Raw genomic sequence first — 13579 nt, forward strand, 5'->3', positions numbered from 1 at the left:
CCCCAAGGTCCCCCTGCTCAAGAAAGCACATATACAGGCCCGTCTGAAGTTTGCCAATGAACATCTGAATGATTCAGAGGAGAACTGGGTGAAAGTGTTGTGGTCAGATGAGACCAAAATCGAGCTCTTTGGCATCAACTCAACTCGCTGTGTTTGGAGGAGGAGGAATGCTGCCTATGACCCCAAGAACACCATCCCCACCGTCAAACATGGAGGTGGAAACATTATGCTTTGGGGGTGTTGTGGTCAGATGAGACCAAAATCGAGCTCTTTGGCATTACATTTACATTACATCACATTTTTGTAATTTAGCAGACGCTCTTATACAGAGCGACTTACAGGAGCAATTAGGGTTAAGTGCCTTGCTCAAGGGCACATCGACAGATTTTTCACCTAGTCGGCTCGGGGATTAGAACCAGCGACCTTTCGGTTACTGGCACAACGCTCTTAACCACTAAGCTACCTGCCGCCCCGGCATCAACTCAACTCGCTGTGTTTAGAGGAGGAGGAATGCTGCCTATGACCCCAAGAACACCATCCCCACCGTCAAACATGGAGGTGGAAACATTATGCTTTGGGGGTGTTTTTCTGCTAAGGGGACAGGACAACTTCACCGCATCAAAGGGACGGTGGACGGGGCCATGTACCGTCAAATCTTGGGTGAGAACCTCCTTCCCTCAGCCAGGGCATTGAAAATGGGTCGTGGATGGGTATTCCAGCATGACAATGACCCAAAACACACGGCCAAGGCAACAAAGGAGTGGCTCAAGAAGAAGCACATTAAGGTCCTGGAGTGGCCTAGCCAGTCCCCAGACCTTAATCCCATAGAACATCTGTGGAGGGAGCTGAAGGTTCGAGTTGCCAAACGTCAGCCTCAAAACCTTAATGACTTGGAGAAGATCTGCAAAGAGGAGTGGGCCAAGATCCCTCCTGAGATGTGTGCAAACCTGGTGGTCAATTACAAGAAATGTCTGACAAGGGTTTTGCCACCAAGTACTAAGTCATGTTTTGCAGAGGGGTCAAATACTTATTTCCCTCATTAAAATGCAAATCAATTTATAACATTTTTGACATGCGTTTTTCAGGATTTTTTTGTTGTTATTCTGTCTCTCACTGTTCAAACAAACCTACCATTCAAATTATAGACTGATCATGTCTTTGTCAGTGGGCAAACTTACAAAATCAGCAGGGGATCAAATACTTTTTTCCCTCACTGTACCATCAGTGTTGGGGAGTAGTGAACTACATGTAGTTCGACTAGTAATTAAACTACATTTTGAAATAGCTTGGTGATAGTTTAACTAAATTCAAATCTAGGTAGGGTTTTCAGGAGTTAATTACTTTTTTGCCATTAGCAGTGTAGCTAATTACTGGAACGTAAATTAAATTAAATATGGGTGAAATAGGCTAGAATTTCTTTTCTTTTTCGGTATCAGACCTTCCTAATTCTCACTTGGAACATATGTTTTGTGTTTAATGCACATTCTCTTAACATCTGATACCAGAGTGATCTGTTCTTGCAATTTGTAGTCTATGACATTTCAGATTTAGATATAATCATCATTACGAATTAGCTTGGATGTAGTGAACTACTTTTTCAAAGTATCTTTAGTTAAGTAATCTATATGTTTCTTAAGGGTAGCTTTAGTGTAGCTTAACTTCTTTCAGTGTGAAGTAATTGGTACTTTGGTCAACTATGATTTCAGAGTAGCTTCCCCAACACTGCATTCCATATAAATATTTTTGGAAATGGATCTAATATGAAATAATACATTGAGTACTACATGGGCATGAGTATTCAGGATGAATTCCTTGGTCCAACATACCGTTCAATCATGAGAATGAATTATAACAGTTCACATGGAGAAAGAAGGGTGGGGACTGGGGAGTGAAAGGAAAAGAAAAGAGATGGTTTAAAAATAGAATGAGACAGACGAAAGTATGCATGTCCAATACAGGTGGGAGCCAGGTGGTTAGCCAGTCACAGCAGACCAGAAGTGAACTGATCTCCAGTTTGCTCTATACTTTGTTCTTGACACATTTATTTTCATACTGTCCAAGAAATACAAGATTTTGAATACTTTAACCCACAGTGCACATTGGACATTTGGAGGAGACCTTGACTGCGTCCCAAATGGCACCCTATTCCCTATTTAGTCCACTACTTTTGACCAGAGCTCTATGGGTCCTGGTCAAAAGTAGTGCATTTCATAGGGGTCCCATTTAGGACGCATTCCACAGTGTACATTGGACATTTGGAGGAGACCTTACTTCAGGGCAGAAAACAACGTGACTACAGTATTCAACTTGAGGCAATATTGTCAGGGTTGGGGAGTAACTGATTACATGTAAAGTAATCCAATTACGTAATCAGATTACATTACTGAGTTTGGGTAACCCAAAAGTTACGTTACTGATTCCAATTTTGGACAGGTAACTAGTAACTGTAACGGATTACATTTAGAAAGTAACCTACCCAACCCTGAATATTGTTTTGTTATGTAATAAAGTATGCATATTTCAAACAATTCTTGTTCAAACTTACAGGTGGAGCAAAGATATTGCAATGTTCAAGTTTACATTTAAGTTTGGTTAGAAATGTCATTATTTGTCCTACTGTATGCGGTAATAAAAGGATTAATTGAAGTGATGACAAAAAATACTTGCTTAAAAATGTTTTATACAATCAAAGGAGCAAAAGAATTCCAAAGTGAGCATCAAATCATCAATGATATACTAAAGTTACATTTATATCTACAAATACCAAAGGATTGTGGAAGCTAAGCAAGCCCTACAAACAATCAATTTTTCCAAAACCCACAGGGTTTGGTTGGAAAGCCAAAGGATTATAAAATATTACTGTGACTGAGTCCCTCAGGGCTCAACACAATGACCCCATTCAGTTTAAGATGGATATTGTTTTGCTATGTAATGGTATACAGTCCTATTTGATTCCATGTTGATTCAAACACACATGGACTGTAGGGCAATGCCATGAAAATATTATGGGGCCTATAAATGTAGAAAAGAAAGCATTGATCAAAGTGTTGAGAAATAAAAACAAATGTAGCCTACTGTACCAAATCTGCTCCTATGGAGTTAGAATGGCTAACATAAAGTACCAGTCAAAAGTTTGGACACACCTACTCATTCAAGGGTTTTTCTTTATTTGTACTATTTTCTACATTGTAGAATAATAGTGAAGACATCAAAACTATGAAATAACACATATGGAATCATGTAGTAACCAAAGTGTTAAACAAATCAAAATATATTTTATATTTGAGATTCTTCAAGGTAGCCACCCTTTGCCTTGATGACAGCTTTGCACACTCTTGGCATTCTCTCAACAAGCTTCACGAGGTGTCACCTAGAATGCATTTCAATTAACAGGTGTGCCTTGTTAAAAGTTAATTTGTGGATTTATTTCCTTCTTAATGCGTTTGAGCCAATCAGTTGTGTTGTGACAAGGTATGGGTGGTCTACAGAAGATAGCCCTATCTGGTAAAAGACCAAGTCCATATTATGGCAAGAACAGCTCAAATAAGCAAAGAGAAACGACAGTCCATCATTACTTTAAGACATGAAGGTCAGTCAATACGGAACATTTCAAGAACTTTGAAAGTTTCTTCAAGTGCAGTCGCAAAAACCATCAAGCGCTATGATGAAACTGGCTCTCATGAGGACCTCCACAGGAAAGGAAGACCCAGAGTTACCTCTGCTGCAGAGGATAAGTTAATTAGAGTTACCAGCCTCAGAAATTGCAGCCAAAATAAATGCTTCACAGAGTTCAAGTAACAGACACATCTCAACATCAACTGTTCAGAGGATCAGGCCTTCATTGTCAAAGAAACCACTACTAAAGGACACCATTAAGAAGAAGAGACTTGCTTGGGCCAAGAAACATGAGCAGTGGACAATAGACCGGTGGAAATCTGTCCTTTGGTCTGATGAGTCCAAATTTGAGATTTTTGGTTCCAACCGTCGTGTCTTTGTGAGACGCAGAGCATTATCTCCGCCTGTGTGGTTCCCACCGTTCAGCATGGAGGAGAAGGTGTGATGGTGCTTTGCTGGTGACACTGTCAGTGATTTATTTAGAATTCAAGGCACACTTAACCAGCATGGCTACCACAGCATTTTGCAGCCATTCGCCATCCCATCTGGTTTGCGCTTAGTTGGACTATCATATGTTTTTCAACAGGACAATGACCCAACACACTTCCAGGCTGTGTAAAGGCTATTTGACCAAGAAGGAGAGGGATGGAGTGCTGCATCAGATAAGCTGGCCTCCACAATCACCCGACAACCCAATTGAGATGGTTTGGGATGAGTTGGACCGCAGAGTGAAGGAAAAGCAGCCAACAAGTGCTCAGCATATGTGGGAACTCCTTCAAGACTGTTGGAAAAACATTCCAGGTGAAGCTGGTTGAGAGAATGCCAAGAGTGTGCAAAGCTGTCATCAAGGCAAAGGGTGGCTACTTTGATTTGTTTAACACTTTTTTGGTTACTACATGATTCCATATGTGTTATTTCATGGTTTTGGTGTCTTCACTATTATTCTACAATGTAGAAAATAGTAAAAAATAAAGAAAAACCCTTGAATGAGTAGGTGTGTCCAAACTTTTGACTGGTATTGTATGTTCAAGGAAAAGGTCCATCCAACGTTAAATAAATATCTAAAAATGGCATTGAATACTCAATAATGGTCAAACATAAAAACACTGTAACATACAAAGTAGACGTTTTGTCCTCACAATGAAAAAGAGAGTTGTGGAATCCATAATTGCATCTGTCTACTCCACTGTAAATCACGTTTTCTCACCTCTCATATTTCTTTCATCAGCTTACCAAGCGAGTTTAGGTCTGCCAGCTTTAGGGTTAATGGGTTTGGGTTGTGCTCAGTTGGTGTGCTCTGAGTCATCTGAATGTAACTGAAAGTCAATAAGCTGTGGCCAGCAACAGTCACAAATAATACATCCAACTTCTCCCCCAGGGCAGTATCTGACACACACACACACGCATGCACGCACACACACGGCGCCAAGTGCACTCTGTAATTGGTGTCTGTATAACGACACAGGATGAGACCCAGATGCAGACACAGGAGGCAGATGGTTTGAGTTTCTGATATTTATTAATAGACAAGAGGCAGGCAAGAGGCAGGTTGAGGACAGGCAGAAGTTCGTAAACCAGGTCAGAGTCAGATAGGTACAGGACGGCAGGCAGGCTCGAGGTCAGGGCAGGCAGAATGGTATGGCAGGCGGGGTCAGGGTCGGGCAGGCAGAAATGGTAGGAACCAGGAGGACTAGAAAACAGGGACTGGAAAACCAGGCGCATGGAAAAACCGCTGGTAGGCTTGACGAGACAAGACGAACTGGCAACATACAAACAGAAAACACTGGTATAAATACACAGGGGATGATGGGGACAAATGGGAGACACCTGGTGGGGGGTGGAGACAAGCACAAGACTGGTGAAACAGATCAGGGTGTGACAGTCTGAGGTTTTGGCACAGGTGCATCTCTGAACCAAGAGCCTCAGGCTTCCGAGCAGCGCCACGTTTAGGCTGTAAAGACTGGCAGATATGCTTGTATCTTAGAGATGTGGAGGACACATTACCTCTGACAGCCTCTGTGTGTGTGTGTGTGTGTGTGTGTATACTTGTGTGCCTGCGTACATGCCAGTGTGTGCGTGCGCATGTGTCGGTGTGTGTGAGGTAATATGAGTTCAGAAATAGCAAAAGTGGTCCAACTTCACATGTTAGGTAAGTAAAATAAGTGGTTTAGCTACAGTCCATGTGTCCAAAAGTCAAAGATACAGTAGATTGATGTTGTGATTTACATTGACTCATTATTCTAGTAAAGCTCATGGCAGAGATGATGCCCGACATTGCAGTCTTACTGCCAACTTCTAAACTAAAGAGAAACTCACAGGCTGAGTATTCCTGATTCATTGAAAATAAGCCTTAGCTCTTCCACATTCCTCACTCAATCTGTAAGAATAAATTACAATGAATGATGTGAAAGATGTGTTTTCCTCCGAAGGTTTACTGTAAATTCATCCAACATCAACATTGAAACAACTGTTTCAGCTCTGAAATGTTATCAAATGACTAAGGCTAAATCACTGTCGACCAAGACTTTGTAGAATACATGATTACTACAATGCATTGCATGAAGCCTCTCTTCATGTCTTTCCACCAAGCTAAAAGGTGCACCAAACAGAGCATCAGCAGGAAAGGTGGAGGTCTCAGACTGCACATGGTTTTGAACAACCGGGTTAGGAAACATGTAAAGAGAAGGATTAGGAGGTTGCAGGTGCAGAGTTTGGCAGGGCAGAAAGTGCTCTAACATTAGCATAAAGTAATGCACACCACCTGGAGAGAAATACTATTTTATGTTCTGGATGTACAGTCGTGGTCAAAAGTTTTGAGAATGACACAAATATTAATTTTCACAAAGTCTGCTGCCTCAGTTTTTATGATGGCAATTTGCATATACTCCAGAATGTTATGAAGAGTGATCAGATGAATTGCAATTAATTGCAAAGTCCCTCTTTGCCATGAAAATAAACTTAATCCCCAAAAAACATTTCCACTGCATTTCAGCCCTGCCACAAAAGGACCAGCTGACATCATGTCAGTGATTCTCTCGTTAACACAGGTGAGAGTGTTGACGAGGACAAGGCTGGAGATCACTCTGTCATGCTGATTGAGTTAGAATAACAGACTGGAAGCTTTAAAAGGAGGGTGGTGCTTGAAATCGTTGTTCTTCCTCTGTTAACCATGGTTACCTGCAAGGAAACATGTGCCATCATCATTGCTTTGCAAAGGATATTGCTGCTAGTAAGATTGCACCTAAATCAACCATTTATCGGATCATCAAGAACTTCAAGGAGAGAGGTTCAATTGTTGTGAAGAAGGCTTCAGGGCGCCCAAGAAAGTCCAGCTAGTGCCATGACCATCTCCTAAAGTTGATTCAGCTGCGGGATCGGGGCACCACCAGTGCAGAGCTTGCTCAGGAATGGAAGCAGGCAGGTGTGAGTGCATCTGCACGCACAGTGAGGCGAAGACTTTTGGAGGATGGCCTGGTGTCAAGAAGGGCAGCGAGGAAGCCACTTCTCTCCAGGTAAAACATCAGGGACAGACTGATATTCTGCAAAAGGTACAGGGATTGGACTGCTGAGGACTGGGGTAAAGTCATTTTCTCTGATGAATCCCCTTTCCGATTGTTTGGGGCATCCAGAAAAAAGCTTGTCCGGAGAAGACAAGGTGAGCGCTACCATCAGTCCTGTGTCATGCCAACAATAAAGCATCCTGAGACCATTCATGTGTAGGGTTGCTTCTCAGCCAAGGGAGTGGGCTCACTCACAATTTTGCCTAAGAACACAGCCATGAATAAAGAATGGTACCAACACATCCTCAGAGAGCAACCTCCCAACCATCCAAGAACAGTTTGGTGACGAACAATGCCTTTTCCAGCATGATGGAGCACCTTGCCATTAGGCAAAAGTGATAACTAAGTGACTCGGGGAACAAAACATCGACATTTTGGGTCCATGGCCAGGAAACTCCCCAGACCTTAATCCCATTGAGAACTTGTGGTCAATCCTCAAGAGGCGGGTGGACAAACAAAAACCCACAAATTCTGACAAACTCCAAGCATTGATTATGCAAGAATGGGCTGCCATCAGTCAGGATGTGGCCCAGAAGTTAACTGACAGCATGCCAGGGCGGATTGCAGAGGTCTTGAAAAGGAAGGGTCAACACTGCAAATATTGACTCTTTGCATAAACTTAATGTAATTGTTAATAAAAGCCTTTGACATTTATGGAATGCTTATAATTATACTTCAGTATACCATAGTAACATCTGACAAACATATCTAAAAACACTGAAGCTGCAAACTTTGTGAAGACCAATACTTGTGTCATTCTCAAAACTTTTGACCACGACTGTAGTGTACTACAGATGTGGCCCTGGAAATATGTTCCTACATGAAGATGGCTTGCTGACCTCTTGAAATCCATAGGAAATGCTACAGGTGCATATTTGGAACATCGTGCTAAAGTATATTATCTGAAATTGGCACAGTACTGTCAGAAAACACAAATAAATAATTTTCTAGTAACTGACAATTAACTAAGAAGAGGGAAAACAAAACATGCAATGATATAGTATCAAACAGGTTTTATAAAGCCACATTTGGTCTGTCTTTAATCCCAGCTGTGGTCAAGATGTGCTTAGACAGTTCAGCTATGTAGACACAGAGAGCTCTCCAACTCTCCAACATGGAGGGATAGTCTCCGGCAGCCAATATGTTTTGCTATGGGAGGAAATGACACCTAGATTCCAGGCATTCCAGATCAATGTGTGAAAATCACATAGGGCTGTCACAGACACTCCAGAACAACTAAACATTCTGATAAGGACAGTGTCCTGACCAGAAGGTCACCTGATGACGTCAGTAGGGTGAGGCACTACACTCTCTCTCAGGCTTTGTCCCAAATGGCACCCTATTCACCATATAGTGCACCACTATGGGCCCTGGTCAAAAACATTTGGGACGCAGTCAATGTCTGTCTGTATGCTAGGAAACTTCTGTAGACTACTGGGATGCACCCACCCACCTTCACAGCTGCAGTGGCAGGTTTATTATCTAGGAAGGTAGAAAGGCAAAACTGTCTGTCTCATCTGGCACTGTCTGAGTAGCAACATGGGTGGAAATATGTTTTTCATGCCTGTGAATGAGAATCTGTGTAAACTATGATTTTTCTTGTAATATAGAGGGAGTATATAGAAACAGGATTGGTAAAACTTCAGTCTCTTACAAAACAAGGACAAACAACTTGGACGCCAAAGTACGAACAAGTCATTTTGCATAGTCTACTGTAATTTGCTCCTTGGGTTCATTTGGGCAGCCATGGTTCTTTTTCAATTATTCATTTTGATATCTCACAGTGGGATTCACAGAATCTCTAAGCAGCTTGAAAAACCAATCACACAAGTCTCTTGATTAAAACAGACAATACGACTGTGGTGGCGTACATTAACCGCCAGGGTGGCATTCGCTACCCTGAGCTTACACAGACCATCCATCAGGATTATTCTGCTAAGGAAAGCACACCTACTGTCACTACACTGCTCGACTCACGTCCCAGGCATACTGAACGTAGGAGTGGACTTATTGTCCAGAGGGAATCCCCAACCAGGGGAACGGAGATTCCATCCTCAAGTGGTGAAACAGATCTGGGAGAGATATGGACAAGCATCCATAGATCCCTTCACATCGAAAGAAAACGTGCACTGCCCGTTGTTCTTCACGCTAGCAGGAGATGCACCACTGGGGGTGAATGCGCTGGCACACCCTTGGCTGAGGTTATTGCTTTACGCTTTTCCTTCCCTCAGCCTCATACTCCCCACTCTAGCCAGAGTGAGGGACGAAGGCTCATCCCTCATCTTGGTAGCCCCTCGATGGTAAGGCAAGGCATTTTAAATCTGGATGCGACAGGCCTGTCTCTCAGTCATTGAGACTTTCCAGAGTGCTAGGGTTCCTTCTACAAGCTCACTGTATGGAAACAGGTGGTGCGTTTTTGAGAATTGGTGTGACCAAAAACAGATCATTCCTTTCCAATGCTTAATCCGTCTGGACTCCGGGGAATGCTGTCTTCTCTGGTGTTCGAGCTGCTTAGAATCCCACTGTGAGATATCTCACTCATAATATCAGAGAACCGGGGTTACGCAAATAACCTTTAGTTCACAAAGGTAGCTGTTTATGGAAAGATAATTGCAGCAACATACTGTAGAAATAGCCATGTGCAATGCATTCAGACACACCTAAACCAACAACAACACATCCATTTCTAGTCGCAGTTACTACAAATAACTGGAGAACAAATAAATATGGTACAAGGACCCAATTCATCTATGAGACCACTTCCTAACATGTGGTGAGCTGTGTCAATATTTTTTAGCTGAGACTGTGCCCTTTACGTCAGTGGTGGAGATATACTGTACTGCATACAGCATACTGAACACATCTAACACACTGAGAACCACTGAGAATTCAACTTGGATTTGGCCTTTTTTACAATGCAAACCACTGCTAAAATGAATGAATATGTGATGACAGATGTGAACAGTAGTGGGTTGCTGTGAAAATGCATGATGACATATTGTGTGACACAACGCACGTGGAATGTTTAAACCAACAAACTTACTGTGAGAGAAGCTCAGCTCGGAACATGTGTGATGGATCACACCTCTTTTGTTGCTGAGGGCCCCAGAAAGATACAAACCAGCATTGAATACAACTTGTGATCAATTCATTTACAATTTGAATGGCATTATCATTACATTTTACATTTTAGTCATTTAGCAGACGCTCTTAACCAGAGCGACTTACAGGAGCAATTAGGGTTAAGTGCCTTGCTCAAGGGCACATTAACGTCATTTAGCAGACGCTCTTAGCCAGAGCGACTCACAAATTGGTGCGTTCACCCTATAGCCAGTGGGATAACCACTTTCAATCATTCACTGTGTGAATTTGAACTCAATAAGGATACACATTCAATGAGGACCGCATCACTGTGTTATCACTGTGTTATTACTCTGACCTAGCTATGACACAGCCAGTCAGGGATTTTTCTGTTAATATAGTGATGCCAGGTGATTTGAGAAGTGTGGGAACTATTTTTTGAACGTTTTTAATTCCCCCCGAAAGCATTTTCCCAGATACCAATGAGATTAGTTAATACAGAAATCTAAGAATCAAATCTATTAAAACTATTTCCCCCCTTGAAAATTAATAAATACATTACTTTTAGGATTATGCTCATAGTTGTGGTTACAGAACAAGCTGTCCTTACGCTAAACTAAATAAGATCCACTAGATGACAGATTACGTTCTTCATCTCTTGCCATGTTTTGCATTCCTTTGTCATAAAATTGTTAAATTGATTTGGCAAAACCATTGGCAGAAGTAATATCAACAGCCATAATACTTAACTATCCAGATTATTTGAGGTTTTGGCTCTCTCTTGTCTCAGCCCTTGCTCCAGGGATGAGAACATGCATACATATTGTAAAGTGTGAATTTTTTTATTTAAAGGGACAGTTCACTTCTTTGAAGTTGTAGCTTATTTTTGATTTTTTTAGTGGGTAAAAAGAGGTTTAAAAATAGTATGATTTGACCACATTTACAACCACTATCACACACATGACCCGACTCAATCAACTTGAACACAAACCAAATCTCTGTTTTGGGTAGAACAGAAACAACATGTGACATATACAACTGTCACTTTGATTTATCACACACAACACAGGTTAAACACGTACTGTGAATATGAAGTCTATCATGATCAGTTCATGTTGACAAAATGTGATACAGTAGGCTACCTGTATATCAAATAGTTAGGAATACTACAGTAGATTACAATGATCAAATCAATCTAAAGATTATCATAATAGTGAGGCTCATAAAGTTCAGTCATACTTACTGTATCTATGCAAATGTAAAGAGTTCCTGGTAGGACTAATACTGTAAGTAGTAGTAGTATTAAGTAATAGTAGCATTAATACTAATACTACTTATTAGTCCTACCAGGAACTCTTTACATTTGCATAGGTAAGTATGACTGAACTTTGAACCTAATTGATGACTGAAACCCTGTTCACCATTCAGAGAAATGTTAAAGCGTCAATCAGCAGTAGAAGCCATAACAAAGCGTTCTCCCCACCCCTGTTTCAGTAAAAAGCTAAGAAATGGGGATGGAGAAATGTAACCACTCTCAAATTCATAGACAGAGCTATGGCTACAAGGACTGACCATACATGATATCAAAACTATAGTTTTAACCATGCTTTGAGGCTATATAGCATTTATTTACATTTACTTTGTTGACAAACATTGGAGTAAAAACAGTTTATTGTTTTGGTTATGATGGGGTACCTCAGTTGAACTAAGCTCATTAGGCATTTATGAGTTCTATTCTTCAAGAATCAATGGGTACATGTCATTAAATCCAAAAATGGATGTAGCAACTGCTGATTGCCCCTTTAACTGCATTACTCATGGATATTTGCATTTTGTTTTTAGACAACCTTTTTATCTATGTTAACATAACTTGCAAACCTAATGGTTGAATCTTGGAGGCCCCAAGGGAATTAATGTAATATGTGGAGGAAGCATGGTGTCATGTTGTATAATGATTAGAAGACAGGCGCAGGAATACCTATTAGGGGTTTTATTTACTCCACCCAACACAAACACGTATATATATATACCAAAGGGATGTAACCCAAACAAAGACTGAGGTGTAACCTCTACACAATACACGGGACGAGACCCGTAAACAACAAGAGCACAACACACGGTACTCACGAGACCAACGGACATGGGACAATAATTGACAAGGACAATGGGGAACAGAGGGCACATATATACGCATACTAATCAGGGGGAATGGGAACCAGGTGTGCGTAATGAGACAAGACAGTCCGGGGTTGGTGGTAGTGATCCATGTCAGTGACGCCTCGAAAGAGGGTGACGTAGACCTCCGGAGCTGGTGAACGGAATGAGCAGCAGTACCGGGGGGATCCGTGACACATGGACAGAACTGTGGAGGAAGCAACCTGTGCCGGAGTAGAAAAAACAACACAATTGTGAGGTTTGATGCAGGTTTGAAGTCATAGGCAGTCTAGTGTCTTAAATGTGTATGTTGCCTATTGTACATTAGTCACCGGTTTCTAACGGGATATACTGTAGAACCATGTATAAATGAAGGCAGCCTTCAGATTACAACCACAGGGGGGTGCTACATCCTAATAGTGTTGTGAATTTCAACAACCTGTTAGTGTGGTACCCTAACACCACACTGTTTCACTTGATCTTTATAACCTAATTAATCACAGTGACAAAGAATAGGCCTACTACAAAAAAATATGCAACTGCATGATATAAATGAGCAGCTATTTTGTTATTTTTTTGAGTGTTCCCTAATAGTGCAAGTTGCAACTACAACAACAAAAAAATCCAGAGGCCCAGAGACAGGAAGTGGCCCAGCACTTGATGGACATCTCAGTCAGTTTATCAAGGGTAACTGGCAGTTAAGACAGACAAACACGGAACCTGTCATAATATGCTCATCATGCTGATGTTGAACTCAAAGAGGAGCACTTTCAATAGTGGCCCCAGGGCAGGCCCCACAAGCTCCTGTAAGAGGAACCTGACACCTGGGTCCCATGGATGTCCCCATATCCCTTACACCACAGTGTGGCACCACCAATACAAGTTTAATGGTTTTGATGTAACATTGATTTATTTATCATCATCATTAGCCTTTATGTGTTTCCTTAGCATAAATATAGTCCTGGCTACAGTAGCTCTGGACAGGACATAGGCCTAATCAGGTCATTGGTAAACATCTGTGCATAGGATTAACCTGTGCTGCTAATCCTACACACCACAACTATTCTACTGGTTACATCGTGGAAACATTGTAACCATAAAATGTATCCATAGGTCTTAATAGCTGTATAGAGGTGGATAAACTCCATTTAAATGCGCGTTTATGGCAA

This window comes from Coregonus lavaretus (assembly GCF_964263955.1).
Source record: "Coregonus lavaretus genome assembly, chromosome: 22".
Taxonomy (NCBI): Eukaryota; Metazoa; Chordata; class Actinopteri; order Salmoniformes; family Salmonidae; genus Coregonus; species Coregonus lavaretus.